At 36.6% G+C, this 20,649-nt stretch overlaps 1 protein-coding gene across 2 annotated transcripts in view; it reads right to left on the bottom strand.

Moving 5' to 3' along the window:
- Positions 1 to 833: 833 nt before the first annotated feature.
- LOC26530201 (transcriptional regulator ATRX-like) overlaps positions 834 to 20,649 on the bottom strand; it is a 518,978-nt gene continuing 499,162 nt past the window's right edge. For both annotated transcript variants that reach the window (XM_047013063.1, XM_047013067.1), the window contains one exon: positions 834 to 961. The gene's annotated coding sequence lies outside the window, so the exon portion shown is untranslated. The remainder of the gene's footprint in view (positions 962 to 20,649) is intronic.

Below are 20,649 nucleotides of genomic sequence, written 5' to 3'. Positions count from 1 at the left end.
GATTAGATAAATCAGCTCCAAGTTGCAACGGGTCGTTTCAGTCTTACAGCTCGATCCACAAATCTTAGATCAGGAAGACCAACTGCTGAACTAATTAAACCCTTCTTAGGTAGATCAAAACTTTTTTACGCTTAGCAATAAATCTACCTTTCCAGGCTTATAAAAAAATGTGTCGGCTAACTCAATTTCTTTGGGAATAGCTTAGTTTGACACATCTAGTCTCTTTTCAGGCTGAGGTAGAATTATAGATTGAGTCACGATAAACTCTATTTTCCATCCGTCTGGAGATATTCTTGAACGAATTTTTGTAGATACGGAATGTTTCATATGTGCACGTATTTCACCGATTCCAATAATCTAATGATCGTAATATAATGATCTTTTGGATAGTTCTTCAGCTATAAAGGTAAGCTCAGAGCACGTATCAAGTAATGCTCTTACGAGCTGAAACCCACCAAGCTTGTCTTGAATTAGAACTGTTGTTGTGGGAAGCAATCCCCACCGAGCTTAACGAGTCAACATCGATGTTGCAAATGTTTTACTTTCGTCATGTGTGTTATGAATGATGTGTTGCGATTGATGAGACACTGCCGACATCTGTTCAATGTAGGACATTTTAAGGCAATTCAAACAAAGAGACGCTGTCTTAACAATCTTAAATCGCTCAATAAAAGTTTGCGAAAAAAAACTGGACAGAATGCAAACCTATACTTGTTTGAACTATAGTTTTAAGAAAACACTTAAATGCATTAATTTTCACTCAAAGAGCTTAATAAGTGAGCTTTGCTATGTAGATCGGTTCTTGTTTCAGTAATACATAAAACACAACAATCTTTTACATATACGAAATACTTTTTATCTTTGAATTTGGTCGGTTATACAATGCGAATGATTATAATTATCTATCCTTAAAACAACATTTGAGAAACGCACTCCAGACTTCTCGAAGTAAATTTGGATCCTAAAAAAAAGAAAGAAAAAAATTATTTAAAAAAGAAAATTGAATATGTTTCGAATATATATTGATAATTATAATTTTTAAATTAAAAAATAAATATTTAATTATAACTCTTAGCAGAAAGCATCTCTGACCATAAAGTATATACATATAATTCAATATCTGGTCTTTCCAAAGGGGGAAAAAAAATATTGTTTGTTTGAGTTAAAAGCGGGGACTTTATTCGTTGGATGAATGCTTAAAACTGAAGTACAAAAATGTCTTATAGTAATATTTATAGGCTAAATTTGTGTGCCCTCTGTGGCGTGATCGATATTGATGCGATTTGATTGGCCCGAATTTTTTTGTTGAATTAACGTTCTCACGTTTTTCATTTTAAGAGGGAAAATTATTATTGCAAGTGTTCAATTGTTTATGAATAAAACGGATCTTATTGGCCTGTGTTTTAATTATGAGTTAGCGTTCACACGCTTTGATTTTGAGGGCGAAAAATTTATAATTTATTGGGTATTGACGTTGGATATATGACTCCACCATCTTAAAAAAAATAGCCTGTCCTCAGGCGGATATATTGAGATATAGCGAGGGGTTTTTCTCAGCTGTAAAGATTGGAGTATCAATTTTGTTTATAATTTGGGACTCAAATTTTTCCAACCCAATTGAAACAATTGGGGTTTCGATTATTTCTATAGGAGCAGGATTGTTATTTGATCGAAAATGCTTAATTTTTAATTCTTGTGGCATTGCCTTAAACCTATAGATTAAGTATGTAATCAAACTTATTATAGTAAGTATAAAAGTGATTAATGTAATAGTTTGAAATACAGTATAATATTTGGTGTGTTCGTTAATGATCTCTTTTGTTTGGATAAAGGAAATCGGTTCTAGCCTGGTGACATTGTTTGTTACATAAATGCTTTGGCTATAGTCAAGCAATGAATTTATTATTGAATCATAAATTTTTATTATGTTATTGCCTCCTATTATTAAGTCGTTGTTTACGCAATTTTGATTAAGTTTAGTTTTGGGTAAATTCCATGTTACAATTATGTTTGGTTCAATGGTATGCAAATCACCGATTCGGATGAATTTTGGATATGTTGTAGAATACCCCGTCATTTGAAGCTGTGTGAAATATTTCGGCGCACTATTCTATATTTTCCTAATAAATCGGCTTTAAAGTTATAACTTTAGCTATAGCTTTGGTGACGTATAAGTAAAACGCCGAGTGGACTACAAGCAGCTCGACGGTGTAACAGGTAGAGGTCCTGCCTAAAATCGACGAAACTCTGGTTCAACCCCCGCCCGAAACTAGTTAGTTTTGGGTTTTCATTTTTTTTCGCTTTTTTAATAATTATTTTTGTATTATTTTTGAGTATTCTGTGAAGTGCTCAAAATTAAAGATTAGAACTTCTTATTTTACTGATTTTTCCTTTTCTTCCTTGAGGTTGTTTAGTACTTCTAAACCTTTATTAATAGTGTCTATTACGTAATTTAGTTCGTTTGCTTGTACGCTATTGCTTTCAAGATTATTTATTTTTTCTTCTAATTCGTCTTTATCGTCCTGATCAAGAGTACCAAAAAGATATTTGTATATTGAATCAATTCCGTTAATTAGTCCTCGTTTGTTACGTTTCGCAATTTGAATTCCATTAATTTCCCTACTTAGTTTTTCTGTTAAGTATTGAATATGGATTATGTCTTTAAATTCCTGTCTGAAATATTAAGTAACCGTTCGGTGCTTTTACTGGGTTTATGTCAATGGATTGACTGCATGTTGATTTTAATGTTAAGAATAGCATAAATGAAGTAAGTAAGTCGACTCGCCGACCATACACCAGGTGAAGCAAATATTTAAAATTTCGAAAACCAAATGTATGTCTATTAAATTATTTTAACATGCCTCATACCATATGCTATATCGCTCACTCTACAAACACACGAGCACTCTAGTGCCGCCACTAGCTAAAGACCAATTCTGCCCTTATGGATCGCGTAGCAAAATACTTTCATACGCATATTTTGCATGTTTCTAGTCCAATAGTTTCAATAAAATTTGGTAGTTTGGTAGAAATAGATAAGATTAATTATTCTGCCAAATTCGATTGCGATGGTCAAAAAATTGCAAGAGCCAATCGTTTTTTTCTAAATTATGGAGGCGGAAGTGGGCGTGGCAACATATTAAAATATATATATTCTGCGCGCATACTAAGGCAGTATACATACTAAATTTGGTGACTTTAGCTTTGTTAGTTTTCGAGAAAATCAGTTTTGTTTAATTTGCGGGGGCGGAAATGGGCGTGGCAAAATTTTTAAATAGTCAATATCTGCGCGTCTATTAAGTTAGCTTACATACCAAATTTAATGACGGTAGCTTTCATAGTTTTTAAGAAATTCAGTTTTATGTATATTCCGGGAAGTTGGAACAATTATTTTCTGCGCGCTAACTAAACGAGTATATAAACCAAATTTGATGTCTCTATCTGTTACACTTTTTAAGAAAAACAGTTTTATGTAAATTCTGTTTGCGGAATGGGGCGTGGCAAAAATTCCAATTAACTCTATACATTAACATACCACACGAGTCTACATACCAAACTTGGTGGCTCTAGCTCTTATAGTCTTCGAGATCCGCGTGTTCATACAGACGGACGGACGGACGGACAGACGGACATGGCTAGATCGACTCGGTTGTTGATCCTGATCAAAAAAATATATACTTTATGGAGTAGGAGAAGCTTCCTTCTGTCTGTTACATACATTTTGGCAACTTTAATATACCATTTCACCCTATGGGTGTATGGTATAAAAAGTCATCTTGAGTTGTTGACCTGTAATTAATCAATTGTCGCATTTGCTTTTATTAACTTTCTTTTTCTTCTTGAATTTTGATTTGTCGTGTGTGACCTTTTGTCCTCTATTTCTTTCTTCAAAATGTTTGTTGTCTAACTGATTTATTTCTCCTGTCTTTTTGAATGGATTTGTAGTTTTTGACTTCACTAATTATGCTTGTTTAAATCTAGTATCGATTTCGAAGTCTTCGAGGGTGATCCTGCATAGATGACAATGTCCGCTGGTGTTCGGTTAGTTGTTTTATGTCTCGTCTTATGGTTGTATATATAGAGAATTTTTTCGAATTTGATTAATTTATATTCGATGCCATTTTCACTATTTATAATTCTGAGTTTTTCAGTTACTGTTTTATGGAATCTTTCTACCTTGAAATGCCGTTTTTATACCCTTGCAAAAAGTGTATATTAATTTTGGTCAGAAGTGTGCAACGCATAGAAGGAAGCATTTCCGACCATATAAAGTATATATATTCTTGATCAGCACGACGAGACGAGTTCAAATAGCCATGTCCGTCCGTCCGTCCGTCTGGATCAACGCAAACTCCTACTAGACCGTTGGAGCTACAGAGCTGAAATTTTGCATGTAGGCTTGTATATACTGCAGGGGTTGTATATCTTGGATTCATCCGGATCGGATCACTATATCATATAGCTCCCATACAAACGACAAAGTCACTAACAGTGACTTTTCTTAATAACTTCGTTATTTTCTGAGCTATTGTCATGAAATTTAATATTTTTAACACATATAAACGACTGTGCCAAATTTGATCAAGATCGGGTGACTATATCATATAGCTCCCATAGGAACGATCTTTCGAAAATGTGCCAAATTTGATAAGGATCGGGTAACTATATCATATAGCTCCCATAGGAACGATTGGTGGAAAACAGTGACTTTGATCAATATCTTACAATTAGTTTTTTCCTATGCTAAGATTGTTGGCCGTTCTTTCGCAAACATTAGCTTTTTTAGCTTGAACGTTTTTCCACTTTGATGGCTATAGGTAAGGAAAGAGCTTCCATAAAAGTTGTAAGGGTATACAAATTTTGACGCGGTCGAAGTTAGCCCCTGCCCTCTGGTTACTTGTTGTAATTTCTAATTTTATATTTTCTTCTTGTAGCCAATTTTTTAGTGCTATGCACAGAAATGCTGAATCTTTGTCTGATTTTATTTCTATTGCTTTGCCCATTTCAGTGAATACTTTCATAATTGCTCTCTTGGCTTCTAACCAATCTCTAGATTTTACTTCTACAAGTGTTGCAAATTTGGAGTAAATGTCAATACATAAAAGGAATTATAAATTGTCGATCATGTAAAAGTCCATAACGTATTCTTCTCTGATATTAAAAGTTTCTGGTGTTATTTCAAAAGTTAGTTTTGTATTTCTATTTTATGTCTTTGCGATATTGCTTACTGAGCATTCATTAATAATGTTTTAAATTAGGTTTTGAAAATCGGGGAAATAATATTTTTAACAAATTAATCGTTTTTTCGATTCCTGGATGTAATAATTCTTTATGTTGTTTTAGGATTATTTCTTTGAATTGTGCAAACGTTTTAAGGTCCTCTAACTTAATGCTTGATTTCGAGGTTTTTGTATTTGCGATCGATCGTAATTTTTCAATAAAAGCTTGTTGGAATATGGGAGAATCTTGTTCATTTTGAAAATATAGTACAGTTTTCTTACTGCAAAGATATCTTTTGATTATATTCCTTGCGTAAGCATTGGTCATTTCTTTGTATGTTATTTTTATACCCTTGGGTATGCAAAAAGGGTATAATAATTTTGGTCAAAAGTGTGCAACGCATAGAAGGAAGCATCTCCAACCATATAAAGTATATATATTCTTGATCAACACGACGAGACGAGTTCAAATAGCCATGTCCGTTCGTCCGTCCGTCCGTCCGTCTGGATCAACGCAAACTCCTCCTAGACCGTTGGAGCTACAGAGCTGAAATTTTGCATGTAGGCTTGTATATACTGCAGGGGTTGTATATCTTGGATTCATCCGGATCGGATCACTATATCATATAGCTCCCATACAAACGACAAAGTCACTAACAGTGACTTTTCTTAATAACATCGTTATTTTCTGAGTTATTGTCATGAAATTTAATATTGGTGAGTTAATTACACATATAAACAACTGTGCCAAATTTGATCAAGATCGGGTGACTATATCATATAGCTCCCATAGGATCGATCTTTCGAAAACAGTGACTTTTGTCAATAACTTCGTTACTTTTGACGCGATTGCTTTCAAATTAAACATTTGTCAGTTTAATGTATCTGTTAATGACTGTGCCAAATTCGATAAGGATCGGGTAGCTATATCATATAGCTCCCATAGGAACGATCGGTGGAAAACAGTGACTTTGATATATCTTCGTTATTTCCTATGCTAAGATTGTAGGCCGTTCTTTCTGACACATTAGCCCTTTTAGCTTAAACGTTTTTCCACTTTGATGGCTATAGGTAAGGAAAAGGTACCAAAAAAGTTGCAAGGGTATACAAACTTTGACGCGGTCGAAGTTAGCCCCGGCTCTCTGGTTATGTTTGATTTATAAAAATAAGTTGTTGTTTCTGCTTTGTCTTCTGAACCTCTAATGAATTCTATTTGCCTGTTGAAATAATTAATGGGTTTATCTACTATTGGAATGTAATTTCCATTATCCTCATGAGCACTATGTATTGTAGCTTTCTGTTGAAGATTTCATCTGTTTTAATTCTGGAGAGGGCATCTGCTACGTGATTTCTTTTGCCGGGTAAATATTTAATTTTGTAATCAAACTCATTTAGTTTTATTCCTCATCGTTGAAGTTTCATATTTGGTTCTTTAATATTGCTGATCCATACTAAAGGCTTATGGTCGCTTAGAATTTCGAACTTTCTACCGAAAAGTTATGGTCTGAAATACTTTGTTGTCCAAACTATTGATAGTCTTTTTCTATAGCTGAATAATTAATCTCATGTTCGTTCAACGTTCTGCTTTCGTAAGAAATAGGTCTATGGTCCTGTGAGATGAACGCACCTAAAGCTATATTGCTAGCATCTGTAGTTAGAAAAAATGATTTTTTGAAATCGGGATATGCAAGTATGGGATCGTTCATAAGAAGACATTTTGATTTTTCAAAGGATGAAATATAATGTGGGTCGTTTATGTTAATTTTAGCACCTTTCTTTAATCTAAGAGTTAAAGGTTTTGCAATATGTGCAAAGTTTGGTATGAATTTCCGGAAGAGTCCGCATAATCCTAAGAATGATTTTATTTCTTTTGGGGTTTTAGGGATCGGAAAATTTTGACTTGCTTTGATTTTATTTGGTTTAGGTTTTATACCTTCTGCTCTTATTATATGACCAAGGAATTCTGTTTTCTTTTTCATAAATTCCCATTTTTCGAGTTGGAGAAGCTAATCTTCTCTTAGTTTGTTAAATACCTTTCTGAGTGATAGTATGTGTTCCTCCAATGAGGTGGAGTACACTATAATGTCATCCAGATAAACAAGACTATCTTTATAAATAAGGTCTTCAAAAGATTATTCATGCATCATTGGAATGTTGCCGGGGCATTTTGACGACCAAATGGCATACATGTGTATTCGTAATGGCCATGTTTAGTTGAGAAAGCCGTTTTTGCAATAGATTCAGGATCCATTCGAATTTGATGAAAACCCTTAGCTAAATCAATAGTGGTGAAGTATTGGCATTTTCCCAATTTCTAGAGACTTTGATCCATAATGGAATTGGGAATTCGTCATCTATTGTAACTTCATTTAAATTTCGGTAGTCAATGACTAATCTGAATTTTGGTTTGTTGGAAGTATGGAGATACTACTACTTCAAAGGAGTTTTTTTGGAACGATCCAAATGAGTGAACAGTAGGGTGAGTTCGATTTTCAAATGATACCCTGTTCGATCATTTCATTTATTTGTTTGTTGATTTCTATACCAAATGTTTGGGGATATTTGTATGGACGTTTATAAATTGGGTCCTCATGTTTTGTATGAATAGAGTGCTTTATTGTACTCGTGAAAGTCAAATTTTCACCTTCGCGGTACTGAATATCACTGAATTCGTACAATACTTTTTTAAGTTTTTGTGTTTCTTCGTTGTTTAAATGGTCGAGTCTATACTCATTGCTTTCTATTATTTCATTTTCAATCGCAAAGTTTGTGTCTGGGTCCCTCTCTGTAGGTGGGTCAAAACATTCTATATTATGTTCTTCTTCTATTTCTTCAATATATCGGAAATAAAATGTATAGTTTCCTAGTTTTGCATATTCTTCTTCATAATTTATTTGGGCTTTACAAGCTTTTAGGAAAGTTCTGCCTATCAACTTGTCGTATTTATTTGAAAATTTATGGATATAAAATTTTTGTTCTGTTGGACAAAGTTTGCTGGGTGCAAGAAAAATGATTTCTTTTAAGTGCTCCTGCTCCTTCCTTCCTCCTTTGAATCTCCTAAATGGGTTTTGAAAAATATATATATATTTATTGAAGATCCTGAGTCGACTACACATCTCAAAGGTTTATTGTTCATTATTATTCTGATGAAGGACTTGTCCCCATCTCTTCTTCCGATTGTTCCGAGGCATTCTGATGAAAATTTTCTGATGTGTCCATTTTGCTAATTCTACTATTACTTTCTCTTTGCCTTTTTGTAGGCTACATTATCTTTTGATACTTATTTTGCTGTTGATAGTTCATTGGATTTTCAGCCCTGTCAATATTTAATTTTTGTTGAAATTCTTGGAAAAGTTGTTGGTTTTGTGTTGTATCGGATTGTTTTGTTTAAGACGGAGTTGTACTATTGGGTACAAAAGATTTTCCACTCATAAATAATCTATCGGGTAATTTTTTGTTTATTACATCTTTTATGGTGTTATTTAAAACATTCGTATAAAGAGTAGTGTTATTTGCTTCGTTTTCCAGACTTTGTTTGTGATAAAATAGGATTCTGTAAAAAACTTATGAAGGTTTCCTGTATAGTTGGTGTTGTAGAGGCGTCGAAGAAGTTCGTCACATGGGGTCTGCGTCTTCAATTCATTAATGAGGAATGATCTTAGTTCCGGCCAGGTGTTCGCTTGTCCAATTTGCGAGAGCCGCTGTGCCTCTTCAGTGAGCTGCATCTCGATTGAGCTGAACAATATGTTATGTTGCTTTATATCATAGGTGGGATATAAGTGCATGATGAAATCTATCCTCCTTATGAATGAATAGTTTGCCACCTGTCTTAACGAAGACAGTGCTTGATTGAGGTGGGCTTCGGTGAGTTCTATGGCCATTTGTGTTTTTTAGTGGTGTTTTGTTTTGTTCGCACACAAGTTGGCGTTTTTGTTCCACAATTGGAGTTTATGGTTGTAACACACAGTTGATATTTCCGCGCACAGTGGGCTTAAATATTTTTCACTGTTGTAGACTTTTGAGCGTTCCCGTAAGTTCTTGATGTCGGATCGGAGTTTTATAGTGATTATTCACTAATTCTATAAAACACACGCATAATAATTCTATGTGTCACACGGATAGAATAACAAGTTCACTTTTACCGATCCTACCGACTGCGCCAATTATAAATCCACTTCTTTTATTTATTAAAAAAAAAATGGATTGGTGAGACTCAAAAACGATCTTTATTGAAACAAAGCGTCTTAAAAACTAACCTATGATTATTCATACAGATATGATTAAAGTTCGGTTACAAAGCTTTTGATGTTAGTTTTGGGAGCTTTTGATCTGGACAAGGGATCTGGATTTTGATTGGCCTTTTGATTTTTGCCTACTAAGCGTTCTCACGCTTGGAAGATTTTTTGGGGACATTTGTTTATAGAATTTATGTTGCAGTAAACATCCGCTGTTTTCTAGACTAAAAGGGTGGGTCAAGTTATGTGCGTGAATGGAGTGAGAAATTGAGTGGTTTGGGTGGAAAAAGTAGCGGATATATTATTATCTATTCCTAGCGGTAACAATATAGCTATTGTTTCGAAATGAGTGGAATGTATTAATCTTTATTCGGTTATAGTGTAATTAAATGTAGTTAACAATGAACGCGACTGGTCTGTACCAATGTCAAAATGTAAGTGTTTTTCGTTCGCATGCAGTTGATGCTAAGCAGCGTGGTTTGTGCAAATTAAGAATAACGGATGTACCAACGCTGCGTTCACAAACAAATGTAAACGTTAAGAACAATAGAAAATATGCAGTGGTTCAAGTACATGAATATTGACTTAAACTATTTAATGTCGTTTAATTCCCAAACAGCTATACTTAAGTTATTTCTTTCGAACCCTGAAATAAATCATATTTTAAGAAACTTATCCATAAAATTATTGTTATACCATACACCCATAGGGTGAAATGGAACTATTCCAGCTAGAGACACCATATTTGGTATGTACATATATTCGCTTAGTAAATGCACATACATATTGTGTATGTATAAAAATTTTGCCACGCCCTTTTCCGCCCCCGTAATTTAAAAAACTTGATTATCTCCCGTATTTTTTTACCTTATGCAATCAAATTTGGCACACTTAAATTTAATACTAATATCTAGCAAAATACCAATAAAAATTTGATCAAAATCGGACAAAAAACAGTCGAGTTATGCATATACAGTGAAACCTCGATATAACGAATCTGAGGGGGATCGCAAAATTATTCGTTATATCTATTGATTCGCTATAGGTACTGAAATGTAAAACCTTAGTCCTTTCAAGGGACTTAACAAAAAATTCGTTATATTGGGTTTTTCGTTATAACGAAGTTCGTTATATCGAGGTTTCACTGTAAACGTTTTTCCATAAGGCTGGAGTTGGCCGTTGGCTGGTGGGGGCGCTAGGGTATGATTGAGTTAGCGAGATACTAAGATATGCCTGTAAGAAGCATGTGAAAATGCATTTGTTTAATAAAGTTGAAATATTTGCTTTACTGGTGTATGGTATACATAAGTCGGCGAGACGACTTACTTACTTCATTTTTATTTTATAGTCTGTTTGTTGTGTCCTTGTTTAATTTTTTATATTTTATCAGATCATTGAGAATGCTGTTCATTTTAATATCATAATTTTTTTTATTCGTAACGTTTATATTCTTTTTACAAGGGTATATTAATTTTGGTCAGAAGTGTGCAACGCATAGAAGAAAGCATCTCCGACCATATAAGGTATATATATTCTTGATCAGCACGAGAGGAGTTCATATAGCCATGTCCGTCCGTCCGTCCGTCTGTCCGTCTGTCTGTCCGTCCGTCCGTCTGGATCAACGCAAACTCCTCCTATGTTAAATCTACAAAGTTGAAATTTTGCATGTAAGCTTGTATATACTGCAGGGGTAGTATATCTTGGATTCAGCCGGATCGGACTACTATATCATATAGCTCCCATTTAAACGGCAAAGTCACGAACAGTGACTTTTCTCAATAACTTCGTTATTTTCTGATCTATTGTCGTGAAATTTAATATTGATGAGTTTATTATACCAATAAGCGACTCTTCAAAATTTGATCGAGACTGTATCATATAGCTCCCATAGGAACGATCGGTCGAAAACAGTGAATTTTGTCAATAACTTCGTTATTTTTAACGCGACTGCTTTTAAAATAAGCATTTGTTAGTTTAATATATCTGTTAATGACTGTACCGAATTTGACGAAGATCGGGTAACTATATCATATAGCTCCCATAGGAACAATCGGTGGAAAACAATGACTTTGTTCAAAAACTTCGTTATTTCCTATGCTCAGAATATGGGCCATTCTTTCGCAAACTTTAGACTTTTTAGATAAAACGTTTTTTCACTTTGATGGCTATAGGTAAGGAAAGAGTTACCAAAAAAAGTTGCAAGGGTATATAAACTTTGACGCGGTCAAAGTTAACCTCTGGTTTTGCTCTATGCTCTATTACCATTAGAGAGAACGTTGTACGCGTCGTTTCATCGTTGTTAAGTGTCTGTACCAATTCCTCTCCGTCTGCAAAATTTTTAAAGCGCGGAAACTTTTCTCTCTGTATGGTACCTTGGGCCGTTTGCAAGTAACGCTCTTACGCCTGGGAAACTCTAAGTTTGTTTTGGTTATTGTTGCTATTAATAAGAATGATGTTCCGTTTGTTGCTCTGTCTCAAGCATGTAGGTTTCACAGGTTGTATATCTCGGATTCAGTTAGATCGGACCACTATATTATTTATATGTATGTATATAATTATATATATATATATATATGGATCGGACCAATATATCATTCTTATATACATGTATGGATCAGACATATATTATTAGTCTAGTATTAGTTTTATATAGTATAGTATAGTATAGTATAGTATAGTTATTAGTATTATATAGTATATATTATTTTTATATATATACCTATATATAATATATATGTAAGATGGAGTCCTCAATTGAGTCCCCAAATGTATTATATTATAGTTTATTAGTATTATAAATCGTGGACGGGCGAATAATGATTACAATATGCAACTTAAATCTCGGGTTCTGTGTACTGCTGGCTTCTTACTGCTTCTTACTGCTGATACTTCTAACTGCTGAACACCGGCTGCTGACTGCTGAACCTCGACTGTTGACTGCTGAACATTGACTGCTGAACACCGACTGCTGACTGCTGAACATTGACTGCTGAACCTCGACTGCTGCGTTGCCAATCTGGATAAGGGAGTTGCCACCACGCTGCAACTACCTTATCCCATCTCACATTTGGTCTTCCTGATTAGTCATCAGCCTCTGAGGATGCATAATCCTCGTTCTCTGCTACAAAACTCCACAATTTCATGTTGTCATTGCTATTGGTCGTATATTTTGGTCCCTCGGTGTCTGTTGCTGCTTTTCGAACATCATAGCGTCCTGCACGTTTCAACTTCACTATCTCGTACGGTCCTAAAAACTCGCTTGCCAACTTTTTGCCTGCTACAAATTGGGTTCTACGATTGGCCACCAGATCTCCAACATTGTATCCGACCTCGTTCTTTCGGTTTTTATCAAACTGTTCTTTATAACGTTTCTGAGCCATCTGTATATTTTCTTTTGGCTTGTCACGCATCTCTTGCCTTTCTGAGTCAAAGGTGTCAAGCATTTCTTCCTCGAGCAACTGTAAGATATCGCTTTCGGTTCCGCTCCTCATTTTCACGCCGAGCATCAATTCAAATGGAGACCTCTTTGTGGACTTATGGACAGAAGAATTAATCGCTTTTTGAACTCTCGGTGCGAACTTATACCATCGCTCAGGCTCCTCCTTGTTCTTCTTTAATTGCCGGTAGTCAATGCCCACTCGATTATTGCCATCCTTCTTTTTTCCGATAACTGTAGGACTGGCGAAGTTAGATGATGAACGTCGTATTGTTTCATCCTTCAGCCATTCGTCGATCTGCTGCTTGACCACATCTGCTTCGGTGATGGCTATTCGGCTGGGTGCGTGCCTAAATGGCTTGATGTTGTCGTCAGGCACGATCTTCAACGTGATCGGGCAGTCAGCTGTCGTCTTTCTTTTGCGAAAATCCTTAATCATCGATTGAACAACATGAGTATACTGTGAAGGCACATCAGGGTCAGTGTTTGTTTCGACTACATTGTAAATACTTATCTGATTTTGGTTGGCAGCTTCTTCCTCAAATAGCTGTGCGAACGTATATCCAACGGGAGTTAATGTCATTTGGAACTTTGATATGAAATCGTATCCCAACAGTAATTTAATTCCTATTGTGCAGTCATCCACTACCAGAAACGTGTGTGTGAGGCAAATACCATCGATCTGCACCTCTGCCTTGAACTGACCTACAGGGTGTTTGGTGTTCTGTCCTAGTCCTCTCAGACAAGACGTACTTGCTAGCAGCTGGACTCCTCGCATTCGGCTGAACCCAGACTTTCTAAGTAGAGACACGTCAGCTCCGGTGTCTATCAATCCCTTCACCTCGCCTATCTGCAATGATTTGAGTCGGTTTACTTCATTCACAATGTTTACAGAGGAAGTAGGACAATTTTTGGACATGTGTCCAGTTTGGTTGCAGCGGAAACACTTGACTTCCTCCTTACAGTCCTTGCGCAGATGCGCCATTGATCCGCATTTGAAGCAATGTTGCTGTCACTCTTATTGAAGTTTGATTTCGGCGTAAACTGCTGCGGAGCTCGTTTTGATGCCTCAGGCTTAACCTTGGTACTGGCGATTTTTTCGTAAATGTCATATTTGTCTTTCAGCTCCTTCAGTGACTTGCAGCCGTACAACGTGTATTTGTAGTCACTCTTTAGGTTCAATCCATTAACGATGTGCTTGATAACTGACTTCATATCAATAATCCCACGGGAAGCAATCCGTTTCGTTTGTAAAATGTACTCATGAAAACTTTCATCATCGGACTTCGTACGTAGAGATAATTGGTTGTGAATTTCGGCACTGCACGGCTGATCGCAATCAAATTCCTCCAGGACTTGCTGGCGAAGTTGTTCATATTCGTAGACAGCCTTAGATTCGAGAAATAGAGCGGCGGTACCAGTCATTTTCGCTCGGGCTTGAACGTACTTCTGTTTATTGTTCAATCCATATGCATCGGCGTTGACTTCAAAGTTTTGAAACCACTGTTGTACAGACATTCCTTCCCCGCAGAATTCTGGGATGATTTTGGCAAAGTTCTCCACCACCAACTTGGTGTCATTCTTTTTGTCTATTTCGTCGGCATGCACTTTCAGAGAAAATAGTTGGACCAGCTGTTAAAGAGTTGCGGTGTTCTCAACCAGCATTGCTGCATTTATTCCGGCTTGGTTTTCATCATTTCCATGGTTGTTCTCAATTGCCTCTAATTCATTGACCATTTTACCTGGGTGCGACATCGGGGCTAATTGGTCCTCTTGGTCCGACATAATGATGCAATTTCGTAACATTCTTATTGGAAGCGTACATCCTCTTACTGGAATCTTGCTCGCGATTTTTCCTCTTCGTTTTTTACTTGCTGTATTCGTCTCGTTTTTTCCGATTGCTGCCTTCGTTGCTTTTTTCGTTTCGTTTGCCGCCAGAATTTCGCGTCTGCTTGCTGTCTCTTTTTACGTTTTGTTTGCCGCCAGAATTTCGCGTCCGCTTGCTGTCTCTTTTTTCGTTTTGTTTGCCGCCAGAATTTCGCGTCTGCTTGCTGTCTCTTTTTTCGTTTTGTTTGCCGCCAGAATTTCGCGTCTGCTTGCTGTCTCTTTCTTCGTTTTGTTTGCCGCCAGAATTTCGCGTCTGCTTGCTGTCTCTTTTTTCGTTTCGTTTATTTCGTGTGGCGCCAGGGCATCGCGTCTTCTTGCGAAATTGCAATTCGTTTTTTCGTCTGAGTGTACTCGCTCTCTCGTTTTTTCTGCTGTCGAAAACTTTCCCTGTCTCACTCTTTCCACTGTCAGCTTTTTCAATTTCCAATGTATTTCCAAAGTCCGCGATCGGTTGAGCGTCTTCGCTCTCTCGTTTCTTCTGCTGTCGAAAACTTTCGTTTTCTCACTCTTTCCACTGTCAGCTTTCCAATCATGTATTTCCAAAGTCCGCGATCGGTTGAGCGTCTTCGCTCTCTCGTTTCTTCTGCTGTCGAAAACTTTCGCTGTCTCACTCTTTCCACTGTCAGCTTTCCAATCATGTATTTCCAGAGTCCGCGATCGGTGGAGCCCCCAAATGTAAGATGGAGTCCTCAATTGAGTCCCCAAATGTATTATATTATAATTTATTAGTATTATAAATCGTGGACGGGCGAATAATGATTACAATATGCAACTTAAATCTCGGGTTCTGTGTACTGCTGGCTTCTTACTGCTTCTTACTGCTGATACTTCCGACTGCTGATACTTCTAACTGCTGAACACCGGCTGCTGACTGCTGAACCTCGACTGTTGACTGCTGAACATTGACTGCTGAACACCGACTGCTGACTGCTGAACATTGACTGCTGAACCTCGACTGCTGCGTTGCCAATCTGCATAAGGGAGTTGCCACCACGCTGCAACAATCTCACATATATAAAAATATATGTATATATATTATAACGCAAAGTTCGGTAGCTAAGGAACTAATGACGATTAAGCCGGTATACTCACCGGGCCCAGACGGTATTCCCGCTTGTGTCCTGAGGTTCTGTGCGGAGTCATTGTGCTCGCCTTTACTTAAGCTTTTTGAGTTGTCCGTTACACTGTCCGAGTTTCCAACTATATGGAAGGATTCGTTCATTTTACCTCTTCACAAATGTGGCAATAAATCCGACGTCACTAATTACAGAGGAATTTCTAAATTGTCAGCGATACCTAAACTGTTTGAGAAAATTATGACGTCTCAAATACAGCATTTCTGTAAATCTATTTTTTCGCCATACCAGCATGGGTTTGTCAAGAATAGGTCTACCACAACTAACCTTTTACAGTTTACATCTTTTGTAATCCAAGGTTTTAAGAAACAAAAGCAAACTGATGTTATATATACGGATTTCAGTAAGGCTTTCGATTCGGTAAACCATGCCTTACTATTACATAAGCTGAATTTAGTTGGCTTTCCGGATGCTCTGCTTGCTTGGATTTTACAATATCTAAGCAATAGGAGGCAGAGGGTTCTTTTTAGGTCCTCTCTTTCTAAGATCATTTGTGTTGAATCGGGAGTCCCACAGGGCAGTCACCTTGGCCCATTATTATTTACCATTTTTATTAATGATCTCCCCACCGTTCTTTTAAATTCCAGAGTTCTTATGTATGCCGATGATGTAAAAATCGCTAATCGCATCGTAGACTCTCTCTCATGTCATACCTTGCAAGCTGACCTGAATGCTTTTCAGGGGTGGTGTAGGACTAACTTGTTATCTCTAAACTGTTCTAAGTGCAAAGTTATGTCTTTTTATAGAGGTTCTCCCCAATTAACGAGTTACTTTTTAAATAATTTCCCGTTAGAAAAAATTAATAATACTTCCTTGGTTGTAAAAGATTTGGGGATCTTAATCGACCACAAACTTAGTTTTAATCAGCATATATCGACTACTGTTAGTAGGGCTAAGAGTGTTCTTGGCTTTATGAAGCGCTGGTCGAAGGAGTTCAAGGATCCATATATTACCAAAATACTTTTTACTTCTTTAGTCCGCCCCATATTAGAATATGGATCTTGTGTTTGGTCTCCTCAATATGAGTTTTATCAAAACAAATTAGAATCTGTACAAAAACAGTTTTTACTCTTTGCCCTTCGTGATTTGCGCTGGGATCCAACTGTACAACTTCCATCTTATTCTAGTCGACTTCAGTTAATTAACCTTCCTTCTTTAACTAATCGTAGAACAATGCTTGGTGTAACTTTTCTTTACAAACTTTTGAATGGTGAGATTGACTCTTCCGAGCTGTTGAGCCAAATTAACATTTCTGTTCCATCTAGAAGGACCCGCAATTTCACACCGCTTATACTTCCCACTTGCACAACTAACTATTCTCTGCATGAACCTTTTCGTATACTATGTAGTGACTACAACAGACTTTGGCACGTTATCGGTTCCGAAACATCGCTTCCGGGTATTAAAACTGCGATCTTGTCATTCCTCGCTCGTAATTAGTTGTAATCATCTTTATTTATACCTATCCTGTTTTCTTTTTATATGTAACCTATTATCTCATTACATTTAATATTTTCTATTTCTTTAGTTTAATTTATGTTTATATATGTAATACGCCTATGCCCTTAGGTCGGAGTGGGTAGAGGTTGTAACATTAACTTTACTTAGGGTCATTCGTAACAGGCCCGGGCCTGGTGTCATATGGGCCACTTGTTCGTACTGAGCGTTGTACGACTACGTCTATATAAAAAAAAAAAAAAAAAAAAAAAAAAAAAAAAAATTCCTTTCAGATAGACGGGAAGTCGGAAGATGGGACGGAGAATGTAAACAACTTAAGTATTGGCTTATATATGGCCTCTGCACAAAACCTTAATACGCAGCCTGGTATTCTGTCAGAGCCAGGTGCATATATTGGTTTGACGGAACTGAGCACGCAGTTTTCGAAAGACAAGTAAGACGGTTGCACTGATGTCTTACGTTTTACATTGACAAAGTTATAAACTTGCTTATATATAGGATAGGATATATATAGTTAGAAATACAGTGTTTTAAGGATAGAGGAATAAAATTTCTAGTAGGGCTACGGGGTACAGATAGGTTTAACTGGTTCAATAGCTCAGGAGAGTCTATTTCACCTATTAAAAGTTTGTGAATAAAGATAGCAATATGCATTACTCTACGATTAATTAAAGAAGGAAGATTGACTTAAAGAATCCTACTGGAGTATGATGGAATATTGACATTGCGATCACAGTTTAGACCGCGAAAAGCAAAAAGAAGAAATTAGTTTTGAACAGATTCAATTTTACTTTGGTGCGTTTCATTTTGAGGTGACCATATGCAAGATCCGTACACTAATACAGGACGGGTTAATGAAGTATACAGAATTTTGGTTGTGTACGGATCGTCAAACTCTTTTGACCATCGTTTCACAAACCCAAGAAAAGAATTATTATATAATCAAGTACTCTGCCCTTTTCTTTGGCCAGCCGTACAACATCATTTGTCACCCTTATTGGTGTACTTTACTCTCTTTAGTGACTTCAAGATTCACATTTTTTTTATTTTCCTTCTACCTTCACAGGCTGCAATTGTGTTATCAATCTCAACAGTATTTTATAATCATCACACACATTCAGCTCCTGGGGCACTTGCCCCTCCGGCAATCTTCTCAAATCTTCATGACCATATTTGTAATTTCGTTTATTGGTTAAAGACCTTAAATTGTACCTGTCACCATCTAGGTCATCAATTATTTCAAAAGGTCCCTTGAACTTTGGACTGAATTTGGTCTGATGCCTTTCTTCGCTTTTAAGTAGCACAAAATCTCCAACTTTGACTAATTACTTTTGCTTTATTTTTATTAAATCGTTCTTTGTCATAAACTGCTGTAGCTAAAACATTCTTTGCAGCTTGTGCTCTTACATCTGACAGATCAACCTCATCTTCAATATCGCTAGGTGGAAGTAATCCTAATGGACGTGCTACCATTCCCAATAACATTTTTAACGGACTAGCCTTCGTCACGCGGTTAGTTGTACAATTGATTGCCAACTGCACCTCTCCCAACACATCTTGCCAACACTGAGTTCCAGTTTCAACCGCAGTCAGCATATTTGTTAAGTCCATTAGCTCGGCTAGCACCAGTGGCAATCAAATGCAAGTTTTTTTTTTTATCTGAACCGAATTGGCTAAACTTTCCACCCGTAAAACACCTTCCCTGGTCAATTATTATTGGGTTTGGTACTCCAAACAACGAAACAGCAGATTGAACAGCTTTTATAACAATTACACACTCCTTCTGGTCACTTTTGCCACTTAGTGTTCCAATAAAAATCGTAGACTTTATCCAGTGTCTTCTCCCAACCTAAATGCATTATCGACTCATGAACTTGGTTGATAACAGACCATCTAAAGGCACGTGCCACTACTGGTAAACAACGTGTTCTGCCATTCCTCTGTATTTTTCGGTAAAGAACTTCTGCCCTTAGTTCATAGGTTTTCGCAATATCTTCAGGAAGAGAAAAATCTTTTAATTTAATCACAATTTCAGCTATGTCCGCGTCTAGACGCTGTTCAGCAATGAGCCAGTTGCTTGAAATTTCAGCCAAGTTAACTCTCTTCTCGTCAATTGGTAAAACAGGATTTCTAGACAAAAAGTCGACATGTGCCATTCTTTTCCCCTCTCAGTATTGAATATTGAATGTATACGCCTGCAAGTCAGCCCACCAACGCTGTGCTCTGGGGGTTAAGTCTTGTTTGTTTCTTGACGCCTTTAGCGAGTTACAATCAGTAAACACAGTAAAGTTCCTGCCAAACAGATAATGTCGAAAATGTTTAATGGAGTTTACAACAGCTAAAGTTTCCAACTCATATGAGTGGTATCTTGACTCTACAGGAGAAGTAATTTTACTATAATACTCATTACGTGGGGTTTGTTAATAATTTTGTGTAATTAAATTGCACCGTAGCCATCACAACTTGCATCTGTATGGAACTCAATTGGATGATTTGGGTCAAAAATTACAAGGACTGGTTTATCGGTAAGAATAGAAACAACTTTTTTTCGTATCTGCTCATGTTCCGTTTTCGAAACGAATTTACTTTTGTCTGAAATCCCCCAATAAACTGTCGGAAATAAGATGCTAAGCCAATGAATTGTCTTAGCGATGTGACTGACTGTGGAGGCGGAAGAGCAGTTAATGCTACAATTTTCTGAGGGTTTGGACGAATTTCACCAGCACTAATATTGTAGCCTAAATATTGAACCAATGTTTTCAAAAAAGAACAATTTGTAATGTTGAATGAGAATCCAGCTTCTGTTAATGTGTTTAGAACAATTTCTAATCTTTCTAGCGCTTGATCTTTTGTTGAGGCAATTATCATTATATCGTCCATATAGACGATAACATACGAATTTGCTAAATCATCTAGAGCTTGCATTACTAAACGTTAAAACACAGAAGGCGCGTTTCTAAGCCCAAACGGCATTGATAAAAATTCATATTGACCATCTGGGGTCACAAATGCTGTATACTCAATAGAATCGGTGTGTAAGGGAATTTGGTAATAACCGCTGGCCATATCTAAACACGTAAAATAATTAACTACTTGAAGTCTATTTATTAGATCCTGTATAAGTGGCAACGGGTATTTATCGGCGACTGTGTTTGAACTTAGCTCTCTGTAATCAACGCAAAGTCTATCTGAGCCATTTTTCTTCTTGACCAACAATATAGGGCTTGCGTAAGGTGAACAGCTTGATCTAATTATTTTGTATTTTAGCAATTCGTTAA

Source organism: Drosophila willistoni, unplaced genomic scaffold (genome assembly GCF_018902025.1).
Source record: "Drosophila willistoni isolate 14030-0811.24 unplaced genomic scaffold, UCI_dwil_1.1 Seg531, whole genome shotgun sequence".
NCBI lineage: Eukaryota > Metazoa > Arthropoda > Insecta > Diptera > Drosophilidae > Drosophila > Drosophila willistoni.
Note: the sequence above shows the minus strand (reverse complement) of the source record. Positions and strands in the feature narration are given on the sequence as shown.